The sequence below is a fragment of the Eubalaena glacialis genome, chromosome 1 (assembly GCF_028564815.1).
Source record: "Eubalaena glacialis isolate mEubGla1 chromosome 1, mEubGla1.1.hap2.+ XY, whole genome shotgun sequence".
Lineage (NCBI taxonomy): Eukaryota > Metazoa > Chordata > Mammalia > Artiodactyla > Balaenidae > Eubalaena > Eubalaena glacialis.
The window spans coordinates 193,659,948-193,681,371 of NC_083716.1; the positions used below are offsets into that span (position 1 = coordinate 193,659,948).

At 35.4% G+C, this 21,424-nt stretch overlaps 1 protein-coding gene across 2 annotated transcripts in view; it reads right to left on the minus strand.

Annotated features, from left to right (window-relative positions):
* Nucleotides 1–20,495, minus strand: part of TFPI (tissue factor pathway inhibitor) — a 69,307-nt gene extending 48,812 nt beyond the window's left edge. The window contains exon 1 of one of the 2 annotated variants that reach the window (XM_061203094.1): nucleotides 20,207–20,495. The gene's annotated coding sequence lies outside the window, so the exon portion shown is untranslated. Of the gene's footprint in view, nucleotides 1–1,067; nucleotides 1,222–20,206 lie in introns of those variants that run through there. The other variant, XM_061203103.1, reaches the window with a different exon arrangement.
* Nucleotides 20,496–21,424: the final 929 nt, after the last annotated feature.

Sequence of the window (21,424 nt, forward strand, 5' to 3'; positions counted from 1 at the left end):
TGTTAAGTAACATATTTTCTCTTTTTTTCCCAAACTTTAGAAGAAATAGAAACCACATATACACGCATTTAAAAAAATCTTGGCTAAAGACTAGAGTTGAAAAGAGCAAATTCCTATTTTACTTAAGCCCCATTTCAAACATGTAATTATAGTCAGCTCTTGAAATATCTGGGATTAATTTTCATATTATAGATTAAGTCTTTGTTTAGATTTTCTCTCTAGATGCCTGCTTTTAAGCCACCTTATTTTTGTTTTTACCATGGGGTGGTGAAATTACAGTTTGTCACTTTAATGATAATAAATCATAATACGAAAAGCAGTTTCCAATAATGAGCCTTAATTATTATTTCTTTCTCATTTATATTTCACACTCTAAGAGAATGTTGTTAACTTATCCTCATTTGATAGAGAAAACAAACAGTGGTTCAAAATGATAAAATAACTTTTCTAAGAAAACAGCTTGTAAGCGGTTGTGCAGATGTACTAATTCTAAAGCAAATGCCTTAGTTATTGCTTTATACTGTCAAATTAAAAAAAAAAGTTTTGGTAAAAGAAAACTTAAATATTAGTAAAAATTATATTTACACATTCCTCTGTGGATTGATTAGTGTGATTTGTTGTAATAAAAATGGTTAAGTCAAAATTTGAAAAAGACACTACAGATTTGATTAAGGCAGTCATCATCTTAGAATGGAACCATGCTCCAAAGCATGTTGGCAGCATAAGTTTTTTGGAACTCTGAGCATGCAATATTATAAAGGAAGTTTATGTTGATAGGCCAGCTGGTAAAAAATGAGTGAAAGAGCCTCAATGCTTAAGGTAGGCAATCATCAATGACCTAGTCCAGGTTTGAGGTCTGGCAAGAATGCTGAATTAGACCTCGTTCAAGGTAGTTTTTCTTTGCTATCACTTCCAACCAGCCAACACGGCTTGAAATGGATCTTTGTTAGGTAAGGATACAAGTGATTTTGTGGATAAAGCTCACAGGAGCTATCTCAGTCTACTACGGCTGCCATAAGAAAATACCATGAACTAGATGGCTTAAACAACAGAAATAAATTTCTCACAGTTCTGGAGGAAAGTCCAAGACCAAGGCATTGGCAGAATCAGGCTCCTGGGGAGAGCTTTCTTCTTGGCTTGCAGAAACCACCTTCTCTCTATGTCCTCAAGTGGCCTTTCTTCTGTGTGTGCATATATAGAGAGAAGGATCTCTCTCCCTTCCTCTTCTATAAGGTCACCAATCCTGTCAGATTAGGACACCACTCTTATGACCTCATTTTAACATTAATTATCTCCTGAAAGTCTTATGTCCGAATACAATCATATTGGGGATTATGGTTTCAACATATGAATTTGGGGTGGGAGGGACACAATTCAGTTCATAGCAGGAGCCCTCCTAGTTTCTTAAGAAAGTATCTCTAAACTTGGTTAGTAGATTTGTTTCAGAAGCAAGGGTCACTTCCCTTTTGTCATTAGTCTGTGGGAAGAGATACATCAGCCCTAGAGTTTGCTTTTTAATGTGTAAGCCAATTCTTTTCTTTCTGCACAGTTACAGACTACCATGTTCTATTTCTTGTTGCTTAAAAATTAAGCCTGAGGCAGGACTGGCCATGGCCTGCCACATTCCTATAGGAAATGTAGAATCACCTGTACTATAAGGATGCTTAGTATCCAGTTCTCTCAATTTATGTGCTTTTGTTGGGTTTTTGTTGTTATTTACTAAGAGGGGACGTGTTCTGAGAAAATTGTTCTGTATAATTTCTTCTAGGAAGAAGGTGTCTTTTAAAGTTCACAACAAGAAGGAAAGACTTGGCAGGTAAAACAGACCCTCGCTGCCTAATCCCTTCTCTGCTTCATTCCTCAACTGTAATCACAAATCATGTGTTCCAGAGCAGAAAGCACTGCCCTGTATGTCAGTCCTTATAACTTGAAATTAGAGAATAATTTTTACTCAGCCAGTTAGTTTTCTGGGCTATGAAATTACTGAGAAGTTTTATTTTAAGATTGGATTTTTTTCATAATTTTGCATAATAAAGTTTATTGAATTATCCTAAGGACCTGAAAACTAAGTATGTACCATTTGCTGCAAGATTTTAGGAAAATGAGAAGTTATGATTACTCTTATGGAAAAGGATGTAGAGACACTCCCAACTGCAGCAGAGAGGAAATTCTGTGGTAAATCCCTACTCACGGGGTCTTCCTTACCTCTCCACCCCTGGAATCATGCTCTGATTCAATCTCATAAATGCTATGGATATATTGGTTCTGTATCAAATCTCTGCTCAAATGGAGTCTTTTCAGAATCCTTCCTTGAACACTGAGACAAAATAGCTCCATGATTATGTTCCATTCCCTTTCATGTTTTTTTTTAAATCACTGCACTTATCCCTATGTAACACATTTGCTTACTATCTGTTTTCTCTGTCCTTAAAAGCGGCAATTATATCTGTTCTTTCTGTTATCTGATAGGAGCTCAATAAATGTTTATAGAACAAATCAATGAATTAAGGGTTCTGCAAAAAAGAAAGTAAAAAGTCACTGGAGAAATTTAAAACAAATGTATAAACTAAAATTATTTAAAACTGTATAAATGAAAGGGAACATAATGGACTTCAATTATAACTTAATCCTCTACTAGAGATGACAATAAGTATTCAACTAATTATTTCTTCCTTTTCTCCACCCTTATTTCTAAGAAAACCTGCCCATATTCTCTACTCATAAAGTCAGCTCTCCAAAGTCCTATTGAATGGATAATAATGAAGTCACATTAGCATCTGGCCACTGCTGACTTGCCAAGGGGTATACAGGGCTATATACAAGGGGTATATACAGAGTCAGATGATTTGCTGGTCTATAGAGAGAGGTGTGGTGTAGACTTCCAGAGAGGGCCAAATAACAAGAGCTCACTAGAGAGGATGCGATGATGATGTTAGTTGTTCTTTTTTTTTTTTAATTTTATTTATTTATTTTTTATACAGCAGGTTCTTATTAGTTATCTATTTATACATATTAGTGTATACATGTCAATCCCAATCTCTCAATTCATCCCACCACCAACAGCCTCCTGCAACCCGGTGATCTTAGTTGTTTACATTCTAGTCTCTGCCTTAGCTTGTGACTGTATGTTCTCTATAATACTCCATAGTCTATCAAGGAATTCCAATTGTGCCCTTGAGGTCTTATTATATGTGTTGTTTATTTCATCTAAATGAATCTTGTTTTATGACACACAATTAAAATGTGGTATATTTTATTATCACCATAATTGACATAATGGTCAATGTCTTTTTATTTAAAAAAGTCAATAACAGAAAAGTAAATGTATTTAAGGAATTTTTTCTATGTGTATTTTGCAACAATTTAGTTATAATTTTATGATACCAATTTAATTTTTTCATTCAAAAATATCTGTAGTATATTCTTTTAATATAACTTTAAGACTATAATAAGCTTATAAGTTCTAGGTACCTAGAAATTTTATTTTTCCCATCTTTACAATGAGAAAAATACAAAAAATGTTAACAATAAAACCATCCAGAAATTGTCTATTTAGTTTGTGTTTGATGCCATTTAGAAAAAAATGTAGTTTGGATTTCATCTAAGTGATATATCTGTATAAATCTAAAGTAAGAATTCTATGGTGGTTACTAGAGCCTGAGGGATGGGGAAATTGGGGAGATGTTTTTTAAGGGCACAAACTTATAGCCAGTAGATAAATAAGTCGTGGAGATCTAATGCACAGCATAGTGATTATAGACAACAGTACTGTATTATAAACATCAAAGTTGCTAGGAGACTAGATCTTAATTGTCCCCACCACAAAAAAAGAAATGATAATTATGTGACGTGATAAAGGTATTAGTCAATGCTATGGTGATAATCATATTGTTATGTATAAATATATCAAATCTACACATCATGCACTTTAAATTCACACAATGTTATATGTCAAATATATCTCAATAAAAAAGTAAGCATTCTATTTGGTATTATTGAGATAGTATGAATCATAGGCAAAATTTTACTATGACTATGTATTACTAAATATAATAGATTTAAATAAATATTTTCATCCAAAGCAGGAGAGTTTTAAGTATTTGTAAGATGTTCATTGGAGCCATGAAATAAGAAGCTCAATATGTAGACATGGAGCTCAGGGTAGACATCTCTGTAGAGACAGAAATGTGAGAATCAACATAAAAATGAAAATTACTCTGTGGAGTGCTGAGGTTGATTTGATTAACAAGTACTTATGTAGCATTTGACATGAAGCAGGTGTTCTTCTGAATGATTGTGCAAATATTAATTCACATAATCCTCACAGTGACTCTATAAGGTGAGTGTGAAGATGGGGAAGGAACATCCTATAAGTGAACTGTGGAGAACAAGGAGGAGGGAAATAGATTAAGAAAGATTAAGAAATAGACAGGGAAACTAAAGGAAACCTGGGAGGCTGTAGTGACATAGATGCTAAGGAAGTGAATACTTCATAAAATTGGCACAAGTTGACAATGTCTAGAGCACAGAGGGTTCAAGTACAAGAGTTAAAAAACATGCATGGGGTTTAGTGACAGTGGCATTGTCAGTACCCTTGCACACTGCAAAATAAAATTTGGTACAGTGGTGGGGGCAGCAACTGGTGACCTGAGGAAGGAATTGGAACAAAGGCTGTGAAAACAGCAATTGAGGATATCATTTTATAAATCTATGCTGGCAAGTAAGAGAGGGTGTTTGAGGGAAACTTTTGTGGAGGGCTTAGTTTAATATGATTCTGCCACTAGAGAGGAAGAGACAAAAGCTAAAAATAAAATAAAATAAATAGAGACTGAGATCCTGGACACAAGTAAAGAGGGTCTAACCCTGGCCTGAAGAAAAGAGTAACTTCCATTGAAATGAGGTTTTCTCTGTGGGGAGAGAAATAGGACACATTTTTCAGGTGTGTGTGTGTCTGTGTCTGTGTGTGTGTGTGTGTGTGTGTATGCGTGTCTTGTGATGGAGCTGTTGAAGAGTAGACAGAAGGTTGAAGATTTTCGGACTTCCCTGGTGGCGCAGTGCTTAAGAATCTGCCTGCCAATGCAGGGGACACGGGTTCGAGCCCTGGTCCGGGAAGATCCCACATGCCATGGAGCAACTAAGCCCGTGTGCCACAACTACTGAGCCCACATGCTGCAACTACGGAAGCCCACATGCCTAGAGCCCGTGCTCTGCGACAAGAGAAGCCACCGCAATGAGAAGCCCATGCCCTGCAATGAAGAGTAGCCCCTGCTTGCCACAACTAGAGAAAGCCCGTGCGCAGCAATGAAGATCCAACACAGCCATAAATAAATAAATAAATAAATAAAATGAAAATTGAAGACTTTCTTGCTGTGATTCAATTTTCTATGTGAAGAAGAGGCTGAGATTTTCTGTTCAAAATGTCAAGAAATAATGGACTTTTAAAAATGTTAGGGTTTGCCATTTTCTCTAGGTAAAATAAAATGGTGTATCGAAAATCTTAAAGGATTATGGGCTGCTGGAATCCCAAACTATAAATACATAGTAATTTGTGCTTTCAAAATTCAGTGCGCTTTCCCTCCAGATTCAGGAATTAAACTTTTGAAGGATTCAGAGTTAGATTTTATCAATTGGACAAAAGGACAAAAAAGGCAGGACTTTGAGTAGTGTTGGCAAGCGGAAGTATATAAGTGACTTATTATTTAATCGTTGACTAAAAATTTTTCCTAAATGTGTACTTTCTTTGTTAAAAAACGTAGATGACACTTTAAGGTACTGATATGACACTTGGGAATTTAAAAATATGAAAATGACTAAATGCACAATCTTTTTAAGAATAGGAAATAATATTACATTTTTAAACAATGTAGGTATGTAACATTGACAATTATTAGACAGGGCAGTACATCCAACCACCAGATGTAATATTATACAAAGTTAAATTGGTAATGATAATGACTAGAAGATTAAGAGGGGATTAATCATGGTAATATGAATTTTAAAAGCTGTATACAAAAATATATGTATACTTTAAGATCAACTAAGCAAAAATTGGTGTTTATACAGAAAGATATGCTTTAATAAGGGAAATTAGGTCAGTGAGATTATGGACATATTTTTGTCTTTTTTTTTTTTAACTTTGTAAGGTGTTGTTTCAGTCATCTCATTTGCTTGTGCAACAACAATTCTCTGTCACTTTTCATTGACAGATGAACTGAATATGTTCATATGTCCAGTTCTCAGGGAAGGATAGCCTATGCCCACCTAAGGAATAAATTTATAAATAATAAACTCTTCATTAATCCACATTAATCATGGTGATTCCATTTCCCTTACAGACATTGGTTTAGATATTTCTATTTCATAAATCTCTGACCAATGAGATGAGAAAGGAAGTATGCTATCTTCCAGGGCTGGGGAACTTTTGAAAAAGGTCCTTATTCTAAATGGAGCCACATGGGAAGGGCACATAATATTTCCTTCCACTTGTTTTGTCTGTATGTGATGCCTATGACTGAAGCAACCATCTTGTAATGTTGAGGAGAACTATCCCTAGATAAGGATGACCTGCTGTTAGTGATGGAAATAAAAAGATGGAAAGCACTTAGATCTGTGTTGAATTAACAAATCTTGAGGCATCCTCTGTACTTTGTATAATGTGAACTAGTAAATGGCCTCATATTTAAGCTACTCATGCTATGGATTTTGCCTTCTAGCAGCCAAATATAACCTGGCAGTTATTTTGCTATTAACCAACTTTTTCAGCGTTTTTGATTGGAGGATGCTCGGAGGATGGGAAAATAATATCATTACTATAAAGCTCAGGTCAAAATCCCCTTTTCTTATCATTAAAATTATTTTGGGACTTCCCTGGTAGCACAGTGGATAAGACTCCACGCTCCCAGTGCAGGGGGCCTGGATTCGATCCCTGGTCAGGGAACTAAATCCCACATGCATGCTGCAACTAAGAGTTCACATGCCACAACTAAGGAGCCTGGGAGCTACAACTAAGGAGCCTGCCTGCCGCAACTAAGGAGCCCTTGAGCCACAACTAAGGAGCCCGGCTGCCGCAACTAAGACCTGGTGCAACCAAATAAATAAACAAATAAATAAATAAATATTAAAAAAATTATTTTGCCCTTAAAATAATGCCTGATGTTTTGCTTTATAAAAGTCAGATTTTCAGATTATATTCTAAAAATACACCCAGACTAATGATAAAATATGGGAAACAATGAAGCAAAACATTCTGAACCTGGTAAGTAAATTAATATTGGAACACAGTAAAATACAACCAAAACAACAACAAAAACAAGTCTCCCCAAATAGTTGCAGACTATTCACTCTAATCATGTTTACTAAAAGATTGGCCATTCCTTCAGGAAACATCTATTGGATTTGGCTCTTGTTACAGGAAGTCATATTTCTGGAGAACTGCTTAATGTGGAATTCTTTAATGTTAGCAAATATGTCAAATCACAACATTTATCTGTATTTTAGATTGTGACAATTTCACTGATAAAAAAGTTTGTTACTCTCTCTCTCTTTTGGATATGAAGTGGTTGTTAGGTATGATTTTATAAAACAGGGAAGTTTCCTCTAGGAGTGAAATGTTAAAAGCTGTTTACTGTGTAGGTCTAATTTCTTGTCATTTGTAATACTATGAGAAAGAAAACTTAAAAAAAAAAAATCCCAGAGAAAAGAAATAGCTATGCCAGGAGAAAAAAGTGAATATCTTCATGTTACAACCAAATAGCATATAACATATATAAGTTTATTTAAAAATTTTTAAAAAGCTGAAGTGAAGGGCAAGGTCATAGAATTATATACTGCTAGAGATATAAAAAACTACAGGGAGGGCTTCCCTAGTGGCGCAGTGGTTGAGAGTCTGCCTGCCAATGCAGGGGACACGGGTTGGAGCCCTGGTCTGGGAAGATCCCACATGCCGTGAAGCAACTAGGCCCGTGAGCCACAATTACTGAGCCTGCGCGTCTGGAGCCTGTGCTCCGCAACAAGAGAGGCCGCGACAGTGAGAGGCCCGCGCACCGCGATGAAGAGTGGCCCCCGCTCGCCGCAACTAGAGAAAGCCCTCGCACAGAAACGAAGACCCAACACAGCCAAAAATAAAATAAATAAATTAATTAATTAAAAAAAAAATGTACTTAAAAAAAAAAAACAAACTACCGGGATAAGTATCTAGAATATCCTGCGTTTTTTAATGAGGACACTGAAGCCCTGAAACTAATTTTTTCTCTCCAAAGTCTTACATTTGCATATTGACAGAGCTTCAACTCAAACACAGGAATTGTGACCATCCCAAAAAAGGGCAACTGCAAGCTTAAGAAAGACCCACTATTTTCACAAATATCTTCTTCTTTCTTTTTTCCCCTAAAGTGAATTTCAGATTATTTACATTCTCTAGAAATTAGCAATTCATCAAAACATAAGTAGGGGATTTTTATTCTCTGTTTTGGACTAAAGTTCTATAAGTAAAGTAAGTCAAGAAACTCACCAATTATTTTTTTAAACTTTTGTGTTTATATTTTTTAAGTGGAAAAATAATCTCCCTCTAAATAATAATAGGGAATATTAATTCTTATTACTAGCTAAGAGAGAAGAGTGAGAGAACTGGATGTGGAGAAGGAAAATTGAGAAGCAATAAGAGAGAGCAGGAGAGTAAAGAGATAATTATAAAATTAAGAATAGTGGAAATGTAGGGACTTCCCTGGTGGCACAGTGGTTAAGAATCTGCCTGCCAATGCAGGGGACACGGGTTCGATCCCTGGTCCGGGAAGATCTCACATGCCGCGGAGCAACTAAGCCTGTGTGCCACAACTACTGAGCCTGCACTCTAGAGCCTGTGTGCCAGAACTACTGAAGCCCACATGTCCTAGAGCCCATGTGCCACAACTACTGAGCCCATGCGCTGCAACTGCTGAAGCCCACGCACTCTAGGGCCCGTATGCCACAACTACTGAAGCTCACGTGCCTAGAGCCCGTGCTCCGCAACAAGAGAAGCCACTGCAATGAGAAGCCCGAGCACCACAAGAGTAGCCCACGCTTGCTGCAACTAGAGAAAGCCCACGTGCAGCAATGAAGACCCAATGCAGCCAAAATAAATAAATTAATTAATTAATTTTAAAAAAGAATAGTGGAAATATAAATATGTAAAAATATTTCTGAAATTTGTAAGAAAGGTCCAAAGAGTGTATATATTTTACTAAGAAAAATACAATGAACAAAGGAAAATAAGATATAAATACATAATAAAAGAAATAATGCCAAAGATTCTTCCTTATATAGTTGACCATAGCTACCAAAACTCTTAGAAAAAAGGTGGGGAATTATTTTGTCTAGATATTACAGTTAAATTTGTAAGACATTTTGTCAGAAGAAGGTGGCATTCATTTCTTTGAATGAGTTCACCTTTCCTCATCACAGGGACTCTTCTTAATCTAATCCAGTTTAACAGCAAAGATCTTCATAGTATGCTGTTTTCATTTCTTTCCTTTAAGCAGGAAAATAAATAAATAGATAAATAAATAAAACTTGGTATTATATATCTAAACCAAAATGGAGATTTCTGAGGATATAATTCTGGTCAACTACTAATGCCAGTAGCCCCAAATGGAAGGAAATAAAAAAGAAAAACAAAGGAATACAATGAATTTTGGTGTGAGAAAAGAAAAGAATTGAATATATTAACTATGTCTTTATTATCATTACTGTCCATATTAGAAAGAAAATTACATAGAAAGACCTATGGCTGCTTCTGTCTATTTTTTCTCCTGTTTGTGTCTGCTCTTCTAGGCATCCATTATTTAGTGAGATAAGAAAATGGTATTTCAGGACCATTCCTTCTCTGATTATATGTCTATCAATCAATCTATCTATCTCCTGATTACATAATTAATTCTAATTAATCTATTAATTAATATTGAGTATGACATCTTAGGCAGGAGGTATATGTATTTTGGAAAGACAGTTCAGACCTTCCTAACAGGTTTCTAGTTAGAACCTTGATTCATAGCTTATGTAATTCAGGTTATTTTACCTTTTTTAATTTTAAAGATCAATAGATAAAGTCAAGTCTGCTTCCTCATTTCCCCTCAAAGTCTGTTGCCATCTTAGATTTTGTCTCTGCTCAGAGAAATATATTGGAAACTTCTCAACTTCCTACTTTTGATAGTATCTGTTGTAGTATGAGAAAAGGAGAGGAAATGTTAGTCCATGTATGGGAAGTTCCCACAAAATATTCCTATACTGTCATTTCCTTGAGGGAAAGAGAAGCAAAATTTATACTCAATATACCTGAGGCTAGATATTTATAACATTCTGGTGTCAGATAAATAATCAGGTAACTTTGTTTCTGACTATGAAAGTGTTATGATTCCAAATATTAGCTAAAGTTTTTATACTTAAGTACAATAAACATGTTGAACCAGTAATGATCAATTTTCTCCCTCCTCAGTGAGAGTAATTCTGCGGGTGAAGTTAAGTCCGAAAGTAAAAAACCCGGGAATTTCTGATTGTGCTCTAATGAAAAGCAACTGAGCTTAGTTAAGATTGGAACTGCAGCTGTTGGTGACTACACCCATGACATCCTGAGTTCAACTTTCTGAGTCATCATTGTAAAGGAACAGAGGCCCCAGGCAGCTAAGTCATGGTCCTCCAGGAACCATTAACATGTTAATCTTCAGCCACTTCCATTCAGACTGTAAAATGTCAGACCCATGAAACAATGAACTATGGACTCAGAGAATGAAAGGAAACTAGTGCTACTTCCTATTTTACTCATAGCATCCAATAAATAGTTCTTTTTTTCTCTTGGTTCCTCACATTGAATGCTCATTATTTTACATTTTTATAAATATCTGCTAGTCTCTCTAAATTGCCATTCCTTTTTCTCCTATTCATATTCTACCTAACACATAATCAGGAATCAGATAGCATGTTCTTGTTAAATGCCCTACTTAATTCCCCTGATTGTAATTTTTTGAGAATGAAGACCAGAGTTTTTATTTGTGTTAAGTTACTTCAAATCCTAATAGGTTAATTTATAAATGATTAAAATTGATCACATTGGGCTTCCCTGGTGGCGCAGTGGTTGGGAATCTGCCTGCCAGTGCAGGGAACACAGGTTCGAGCCCTGGTCTGGGAAGATCCCACATGCCATGGAGCAACTAAGCCCGTGTGCCACAACTACTGAGCCTGCACACCACAACTACTGAAGCCCACACGCCTAGAGCCCGTGCTCCACAACAGGAGAAGCCACAGCAATGAGAAGCCCGCACACCGCAAGGAAGAGTAGCCTCCACTCATCTCAACTAGAGAAAGCCCGCGTGCAGCAACGAAGACCCAACGTAGCCAAAAATAAATTTAAAAAAAAAATTATCACATTGTACACTTTTTGTACCCTGCATAAGTTCTAATATATAAAAAGCACATAGTTAATGCTCAGCTTTAAAGATATTAAAAATTGAATCTGCTTATTCAAGTGTAATGATTGAACTGAAGATCTTAAAATAATTTAATCTCTTCCAAGACTTCGCAAAAAAGATCTTTTCTCCAAGATTTCTTATACATAGGATAACTTATCCATCTCTACCCCACCCTTATCCCTCCTATGTCAAGTTTATCGGCCTTTGAAATCTTTATCTTGCCTTCTTCAGGATATATTATTACTTGACACTCTTTTTTGATCCCAATGCTATATACTGTTTTCCTTGGATACTTAATCATGTCTCAGATATATTTTTCATGGTGATATGTAAGCTCCTGAGAGATCTGAGGAAAACTATACATTCCCTTCTAAAGAGCAAATACATGGCTCAGATATTTTTTCACACATGTTTTTGAGGACCATCCATGAATGCCCATTTACTCATATCTTTTCAGAAGAGGCTTCCAGTACCTATTAGGAAGGATAGATGGTCACTTGTATCTCTTTGGCCTCTGAATAAGGAGATGGTAATATGGAATGCAGGTGGTGGTTGGGAGAGCAATGTTGACATAGTAGTGATAGGGCAAACACTGGTACCTAAGGAACCTTTTCCTTTCTTTAGGGATACAACTAATAAATGCAAATGGCTTTAAAGGAGTTTCGTCCAGAGTTTACCACAAATAGAAAAACAAAAAAAACCAACAACCCTCTTTTGCCATGTTAATTGAGGCTAATCTAAATTCTCCCTAAACACTTTTCTTCCACTGGAACATTCTTCAGCAATTCCTTAAGAGAAAAACATACAAAAAGAGGTTAATCCTGGGAAATTTGAAACTTGAAAAAAATTATTGGCACTGAAAGGAGGGCCTGAGTGTTTCTAAGGTAAATTGCTTATCTCATAATTTTTTTTTAAACCTGCATTAGTGCCAGGATGTAGATGCCATAATGATTTCTTTACTGTGTACCTGTTTTCCTTTCCTCATAGACTGAATAACTATGCTAAAGGAGACTAAAACCACAGAACTCAAATAAGATGCATAGAAACTTCAATAATGTACACACTCTTACATAATTATAAAAACAAATTCTAACACTAAATATAATTTTTGTTTACAGTATTTGTCATTTGGGATTATCTGTTTATATCAATTGGTATATATAATTAAGCAGGAAACACCTGAAACTTCTTTCATAAAAAGAGAAAGTTTTAATTTGTGCTGTCAATGAACTTTCCCAGCTTCCAATATGTAGAAGTATCCAGGAATCAGGGGAGGAAAGATAATTATGAGAAACTGTGATAGGAAACTATCAATAAAGGCAATCTTTAATTCATTGCAAAACTATGGAGGCTTTAGGTAAATAACACTCAGCACTCAGAGTTTTGGAAATGCCTGTTGAACAAGTGACAACTTGATTGGTTTTAAGCTTGTAGAATGAATTTGTCATCTAAAATAGAAGAGAGTAAAATATTAGCCGCCCAAACAACTACCATTATCAGAAAATCATAATGAAACAAACTGCTTATCTGAAATGAAATAATTATTTTTTAGAAATAGTGAATTTAAGTTTTTCATTGTACAATCATGTAAATATATTTACTCATCTAACATAGTTGCTGAGATATAGCAGGCAAAAAATGTATTTATCTTATCCAGGCCAATGAATGAATTACAGTTTATATGACCTTAAAATTTCTCATTCTATTTATGTTTATTTTTAGTTTTTTAGGATATCATTAAAATATAATTTAAAAAAGTAGCCCTTCCACTGCACAGCAAAGGAAACCATAAACAAAACAAAAAGATAACCCACAGAATGGGAGAAAATATTTGCAAATGATATGACTGAGAAGGGATTAATCTCCAAAATATAAAAACAGCTCATGCAGCTCAATATCAAAAAAACACAAATAACCCAATCAAAAAATGGGCAGAAAATCTAAATAGACATTTCTCCAAAGAAGACATGCAGATGGCCAAAAAGCACATGAAAAAATGCTCAACATTGCTAATTATTACAGAAATACAAATCAAAGCTACAATGAGGTATCACCTCACACCAGTCAGCATGGCCATCAAAAAAATCTACAAACAATAAATGCTGGAGGGGGTGTGGAGAAAAGGGAACCTACACTGTTGGTGGGAATGTAAATTGGTACAGCCACTATGGAGAACAGTATGGAGGTTCCTTAGAAAAGTAAAAATTGAGCTACCATATGATCCAGCAATCCCACTCCTGGGCATATATTCAGAGAAAACCATAATTCGAAAAGATGCATGCACCCTAATGATCATTGCAGTACTATTTATGATAGCCAAGACATGGAAGCAACCTAAATGTCCATCGACAGATGAATAGATAAAGAAGATGTGGTACACATATATAATGGAATATTGCTCAGCATTAAAAAAAGAATGAAATAATGCCATTTGCAGCAACATGGACGGGCCTAGAGATTAACATACCAAGTGAAGTAAGTCAGACGAAGAAAGACAAACATCATATGATATCACTTATATGTGGAATCTAAAAAAGAGATACAAATGAACTTATTTACAAAACAGAAACAGACTTACAGACTTAGAAAACAAATTTATGGTTACCAAAGGGGAAAGGTTGTAGGGAGGGATAAATTAGGAGTTTGGGATTGCATATACCCATTACTATATATAAAATAGATAATTAACAAGGACCTACTGTATAGCACAAGGAACTCTACTCAGTCATCTATAATAACCTATATGAGAAAAGAATCTGAAAAAGAATAGATATATGTATATGTGTAACTGATTCACTTTGCTGTACACCTGAAACTAACACAACACTGTAAATCAACTATACGTCAATACAAAATAAAAATTTAAAGAAAAATAGCCCTTCTACATCCAGCCACAATGGATTAACATTGGATTTATCCTCCCACATGAAACAACTTAAAAAAATAAAATAGTCAAAATGTATTAAATGATGGTTTTCCGCTAACTAAATATTGGTCAGTGAAGAGCAGTGATCCCATAAGGATGGGAAACAAGAGTTCAGCCCTACATTCCGATTTGCTCCAGCACACTGACTGAAGGGAGTTTCCACATTCAAATTCAGGAAAAGGAGGTTCTGGAATTGCCCAGTGGTCTCCCTGAGTTTAGGAGAAAGCACATTGTCTGCAGAGGCCAGGGTAGCTAGAGTATGCACGGTTGAGTAACAGAGTAGAGAGCTATACAGAAAGAGAGATCCAGAAATCTTCAGATGGCCCTCAAGTCTTCAGCCTAATACTGATCAGTACATATATAAGAGAAAAGTACCCAAGTTTGGGTAAAGAACCACCTTAAAGGGCTAGAGGGGAATAACACTTAGAACACATGTAAAGCTGTGAATATTTTCTTGTCCCTAAACTGCAAAAACCTCCATTCATGGTGCATTAAGCAGAGTAGTCAGAAAGTTTTTTTCTCAGTACTGGGAAAAAAATTAACCATAGAATAAACATTTCTCTGATTCTGCCTAACAAAGCTTGACAGTGAGATAACAAAATACAAGATTGTTTCCAAGTAATTAAACTGCAACTCAGAACAGAGCTCAATATTATTTACAGGAATACAACATATTCAGCACTTAAGAAGGTAAGATTCATAATATCAGGCATTCAAATAAAAATTATAAGGTCTGCAAAAAACAGTAAAATATAACATAATGAGAAGAAGCCAAATGACACAGAAATGACACAGAAAATAGAATTAACAAACTAAACTAAAATTAAACTAAAATTTTAACTGCATTCATAAACTAAACTAAACTAAAATTTTAAACTAAAATTTAAACTAAAATTTTAACTGCACTCATATGTTCAAGAATCTAGAGAAAATATTGAGTGTGTTAAATAGAGAAAGAAGATAAAGACTCAAACTGAGTTTCTAGAGATGAAAACAACATTATTTGAGATGAAAAATACACTAGATGCGATTATAAACACATTGGACATAGAAGAAAAGATAAGTAAATTTGAAGATATAATGATAGAAACTATGTAAATTGAAACAAAAAAACTAAAAATATTAATATTTTTCATTTACTATTTTTGATTGTGGTAAAATAGATATACCATGAAATTTGCAATTTTAACTATTTTTAAGTGTACAAGTCAGTGGCATTAATTACATTTATATTTTTGTGCAATCATCACCACTATCTACTTCCAAAATTTTTCATTACCCCAAACAGAAACTTTGTATCCATTAAGCAATAACTCACCATTCATCCCTTCCTCCAGACTCTGGTAACCTCTATTCTACTTTCTTTTTCTATGAATTTGCCTATTATAGATACCCCATGTAAGTGAAATTATACACTATTTGTTTTTTTGTGTGTGTCTGGCTTATTTCACTTAGCATAATGTTCTCAAAATCATTCCTGTAGCATGAATCAGAAGTTCATTCATTTTATAGTCACGTATATTTGAAATTGGTTGCACATAGAAGAGTGAGTAGGTGTTTGATATTTTGATATAATCATTTTGATTCATTTCCTGGGATACTTTGAAGTTTATTCCTAAAAGAACTTTAAAAATATTACCAATATTTTGCAACAAACACTACTATTCTGGAGACTCATCCAATTTATGAGATTTACTCCATTTCTAAGCCTTGCGAAGTAAGGAATGAGGTGATGTTTAGATTACAAGATTATTACAGGATTCAAGGATGGGATAGACGTTGGTAAGAAACATGAATAGGAGAGATGGAATGAGGTTGGCAGCAGGGTGTTGGTGCCACTGAGGGTGTGGTACAGTTGAAAGGGGTCAATGGCACTCTATGCTTGGTAATAAAAACAGTAGGGGCTTCCCTGGTGGCGCAGCGGTTGAGAATCTGCCTGCCAATGCAGGGGACACGGGTTCGTGCCCCGGTCTGGGAAGATACCACATGCCGCGGAGCAACTAGGCCCGTGAGCCACAACTACTGAGCCTGTGCGTCTGGAGCCTGTGCTCCGCAACAAGAGAGGCCGGGATAGTGAGAGGCCCGCGCACCGCGATGAAGAGTGGCCCCCGCTTGCCGCAACTGGAGAAAGCCCTCGCACAGAAATGAAGACCCAACACAGCCAAAAATAAATAAATAAATGAAAGAAAAAAAACACCACAGTATATCAGTGCTGTACTGATAGATACTTTTACATTCCTGATGTTGAAATAGCCTAATCAACAACATGTAATATTCATTCAGTCTAGAGAGAATGCTACCATCACATTTTGATTGAGGAATTCCTTGCAGTAAGTCTATGTCTCCCCAGGCACCTGTGGTCTATCAGATGGAGCAAGTGAGACAGAAATATTGCAGCACTGGGACTCCTAGTATGGATCATGGACCTCTTGTTTTTAAAATAATTTTAAAATATGGTTGTTCCAACTAAGAAAGAGCATAGAATCACAAAGGAAGGCCTGAAGAGAGATGAACATAGCAGATCTGACATGCATCAGTGCTTTTTGTTATTGCTTTTGAAAAGAAGAAAAGTGGAAATGACTAGGGTGCCCTCATCCTATTGGTAGCTGAATCCTAGGCTCTGGTTCTACACAGCACCTGCCACTTGAAGTGAAGACAGGGAGAGAAGGGTAACGGGAAGACTGGGCTCCTGGAGATGATACATCACACCAAGAAAGCAGTCACTGAGGATCTCAGAGACCCAAGAGAGGTGGTCTAGCATAAAGAGAACTCTCTGAAATAACTTGCATCCTTTCTTCATTTTGGTGAGATTTAATATCCAGAAACAAGGACTTCAATAATCACTCCATGTCTTGAATTCAGATTTCTCCAAATGCAGATGGTAACAATCAAATAATTATAGTATTGGCATTTTCTATAAAAAAAAATATAATGCATTTAAAAGTATTTATGTTTTGGGACTTCCCTGGTAGTAAGACTGTGCTCCCAACGCAGGGGGCCCGGGTTCGATCCCTGGTCAGAGAACTAGATCCTGCATGCTGCAACTAAAGATGCTGCATGGCACAACGAAGATCCTGCGTGCCACAACTAAGACCTGGCGCAGCAAAATAAATAAATAATTTTTTTTTAAAAGTATTTTTTGTTTTAAAAAAGACAACTCTGCAACTTAAATTTCCTGAGTTACATGTTTTAGATGGTAAACAAGAAAAGGGTGGCTGAAGACAGCCTTTATTGAGAGTAGATGAGTTGGACTGTAATACAAGTTTTCGATCATGTCTACGTAGCAAAAATAAATTGATATAATTAACTAATTTTAATCAATATTATTATTCTACTTATTTAATTTATACCAATAAACAAGATTTTTTTGAAAATCCTATTCTGAGTCCTTTCCTTTTCACATTGTCTCTCCTGTCCCACCCCCCCTTTTTTTTTTGGCAAGGATGTTTATTTTACTTTTTTTTCTTCTATTAAGTAGAGACGTTTGATTCAGTTGAAATCTGTATTAAAAGTTTGTGACAGTGAATTTAGTAAACCAACAATTCCTAAATAATCTATAGCATATCTACTATTTGGTTAGATTGCTAGGTGTTCTGGGAATAAACAAAACCTTTTCAGCTTGGCTTTTTTCCTCTAGTAGTCATCTGTCCAATTATGGGTTTTTTTTTTTATAACTTTATTTATCTATTCTTGGCTCCGTTGGGTTTTTGTTGCTGCGCGCGGGCCCTCTCCAGTTGCAGTGAGCGTGGGGCTATTCTTCGTTGCGGTACGCAGGCTTCTCATTGCGGTGGGTTCTCTTGTTGTGGAGTACCAGCTCTAGGCGTGTGGGCTCAGTAGTTGTGGCACTCAGACTCAGTAGTTGTGGCTCGCAGGCTCTAGAGCTCAGGCTCAGTAGTTGTGGTGCACGGACTTAGTTGCACCACGGCATGTGGGATTTTCCCAGACCAGGGCTGGAACCCGTGTCCTCTGCATTGGCAGGCGGATTCTTAACCACTGCACCACCTGGGAAGTCCCCCAATTATGTTTTGAATTTGAATGATGTAGATAACTAAGACCAGGAAATTAATTCTTAGGAGGGAATAAATTAGTGTTATGAAAACTATAGTTTAATACAAAAACAATTTTCTATTTCATAGATTATTTTTAAATTTAGCAATACTGTTTATAGTAGAAGATTCTAGGCAAAATAGTTGTACAATCAATAAGCAAATGAAGCCTAGAGTTACGGGCAACCAATCAGACCAGCAAGCACTACCTGATAGCATAATCCATTTGAACAGGACCACATTTCCCAAAGAGGTTTTCATCTAGTCATTGGAGATAAAACAAATGCTTAAAGATATCAGACTGTACCTTTAAAAACAAAAAACAATACTTGTACAAGTCAGCATACCTAATAGAGAACGGAACCAAATAGTAGTATATATGCCATTAAAGCTCTCTAATAAGATTGTACAGTTACCTGAAGAAGACAAATTTGGCTTCCCAATATAACCATTCAAATTGTTAAAAGTAAATATTTTAAAGTTTTACATCTGTAATGTTAATTATCTGTATTTACATTAATAGTTTTCCAACTCTGTTGATCCCTAAGGATATTTTATACCATTTTATTAACCCATAGGCCCCAAATTAAAATTTCATACTCCAATACATTTTCAGAGATTATTCACCCTTCAGTTTAAGTATTAGATAAATATAGATTATATGTCTTGAAATAATCATGCACTAGAATGATGAGTATAAAAGAATCCTAAAAATGTTTTATGAAAGGTTAAAAAACTTTGCAATATCTGAAAATTGACACAATTTTTCACCTCTGACGTAAATATTACGCTTTTACACATAATAAAATATGACTCTCTGGGCTGTATGTTTCCTGCTTGGGTTCTGCCCTTTGTATTTAATGTTATCACAATTATACAAAGTCATTTTGTGACTAATTTCCAGAGCACTGAGTCACAGTGTGGCTGTTACTTTTCTTTTTTTTCTGCACAGCACTGCTCTTGGCCCTCATTTTTCCATTAATACTCATACAAACGAGTGCTTTCCATAATTTTTTTTTTGTTTCATTATTGTTCTGTGGTTGTGTACTTCTATACTATGTGCTTTCTTTACTACCAGAAGCTAAATTTAATATCGTTTTATAAGCAACAAGAATATGACAGTACATCATATAGGTATGTAATCTATTGCTTTAATTTACATAATTGTACTATATATAGTGCAATCCTATCTATTCTTATTTTAGTATATTTAGAATATGAGCTTTTGTTTTTGGAGACTTGTAAAGTATTTTCTTAAGAGAGATTAGTTAATGCTGGCAAGAAATATTTAGACTACAAGGATTCTAATGTTTATACCTTATTTTAAATATCACCAATTAATGGCAATGAAAGAAGTTTCTTTAAACATAAGGCTGCCAGACAGTCTCTTTATTATATTTCTTTATATGTTACTAAATAATGTTTAAAGGTTAAAAAAAAATCTTCAGAAAATTCCAATTAAAGACACAATTAGTAAAGAACTGCCACTACAAGATTAAAATTATAAACAAGGCTACATCTCACCAACTTTTTATGTTCATGGTCTTAAAAGCATAATCCTATATTTCATATATATTTGCTTAAAACTAAATGGAAAATGCTGAGTATTTAGTTTAGCATTGCAATGAGTTTGTTTACAGAGAAGGGTCGATTTTCATTGTAGGGTTACAGACAATGGTCCTCCCCTACAAGTCTTTGCCTCTCAGCACCCTGGTTCCCCCCCCCCCACCCCCCGCCAAGGAAAAGAAATAAAAGTTATTTCTCATGGGCTAGAAAGTATAGTGCCAAGTACTCACGAGTAAAATCTCTGAAGAAAGTTCTTGGAAAGATTTTTTCAAAGCGGAGTTGAGGTCATTTTGTTTTCCCTTCCAGGCATTGAAGAGAGGATTTATCTTTTCTACTTCTTCTTTTAAACAGATCAGGAAACTGGGGAGTGAAGAATAATGAAAGAAATGCAATCTGATCCTGCCAGCAGTGAAAGGGCGAGGTAAGAATTTGACTTTTATCCAGCTCAAAGTCACTCCCGTCTGTTGGAGCAAAGAGGAGCCTCAGAGCCGGTCTCAAAGATCACCCACAGCTGGGAATAGCCAGGCTTCCTGTTTAGGTCACTCCAACTCTTTTTAGGCTAATTTCGCCAAATTATTCAAAAGCCTTTTCTATTATGAAGGAAACAGACAAAGGAATCAGCTTACACTAAGATTTCAGAATTACTATTTTTGAATAACTATCTCTTTTACTTTTCAGGATTCTTTGTAATCAGTTAAAAAAAAAAACACTTTTTTCCCCCAGAGCTATATATTTTTAAAATATTATATATTTGTCATCATGTAGTTACTTAATAAAGTGAAACTTTTTTTTTTTTTGCAGTTTATTTCTTCTTCAAATTATTTCATCCACGTTGTCAATATATTTGTGAAAAACACCTGAGGGCTATTGAAATTCCCTTTGATTAGAGAGGCAATGCAATGTATTGCCTGTTGCAGAATGTCAGGCTGTAAACCCTGCCTCAGCTACTTACTAGCTTTGCAACTTTGGTCAATTATTTAAACTCTCTGTGCCTCAGTTTCTTTTTCCCTAAAATAATGATAAAAGTTCCTAAGTTTGATATAAGTAGTAAATGGATTAAATACATATAATATATATACATATAAATAGACATATAAAGCACTTAGTCCTCCACACATAGCAAACCTTCAATAAATGTTAACTATCATGTTTATTGCTGTTGTTTATATCATAATTATTATTTTACATGATATGTAAATATTTAAAGGCATCACGCACTTTGCTCTGCTCTAGGTCACTATCGCTGAAGTTAACCCTTGGTATTTCCGTAATGGAATTATGGCCATATCAGGCTAAGATCACTAGAGATTTCGTAAGATGGCAGAATCTTCTTTGCCATGACGGCTGAAGTCATTTGATCAGAAAATCCATCAGTTTCTTGTTTTTTCCATCTCTAATTGTCTTCATGTCTTCAACTTTTCTTGCTTCCTTCCCTTGACCTCTGGGTA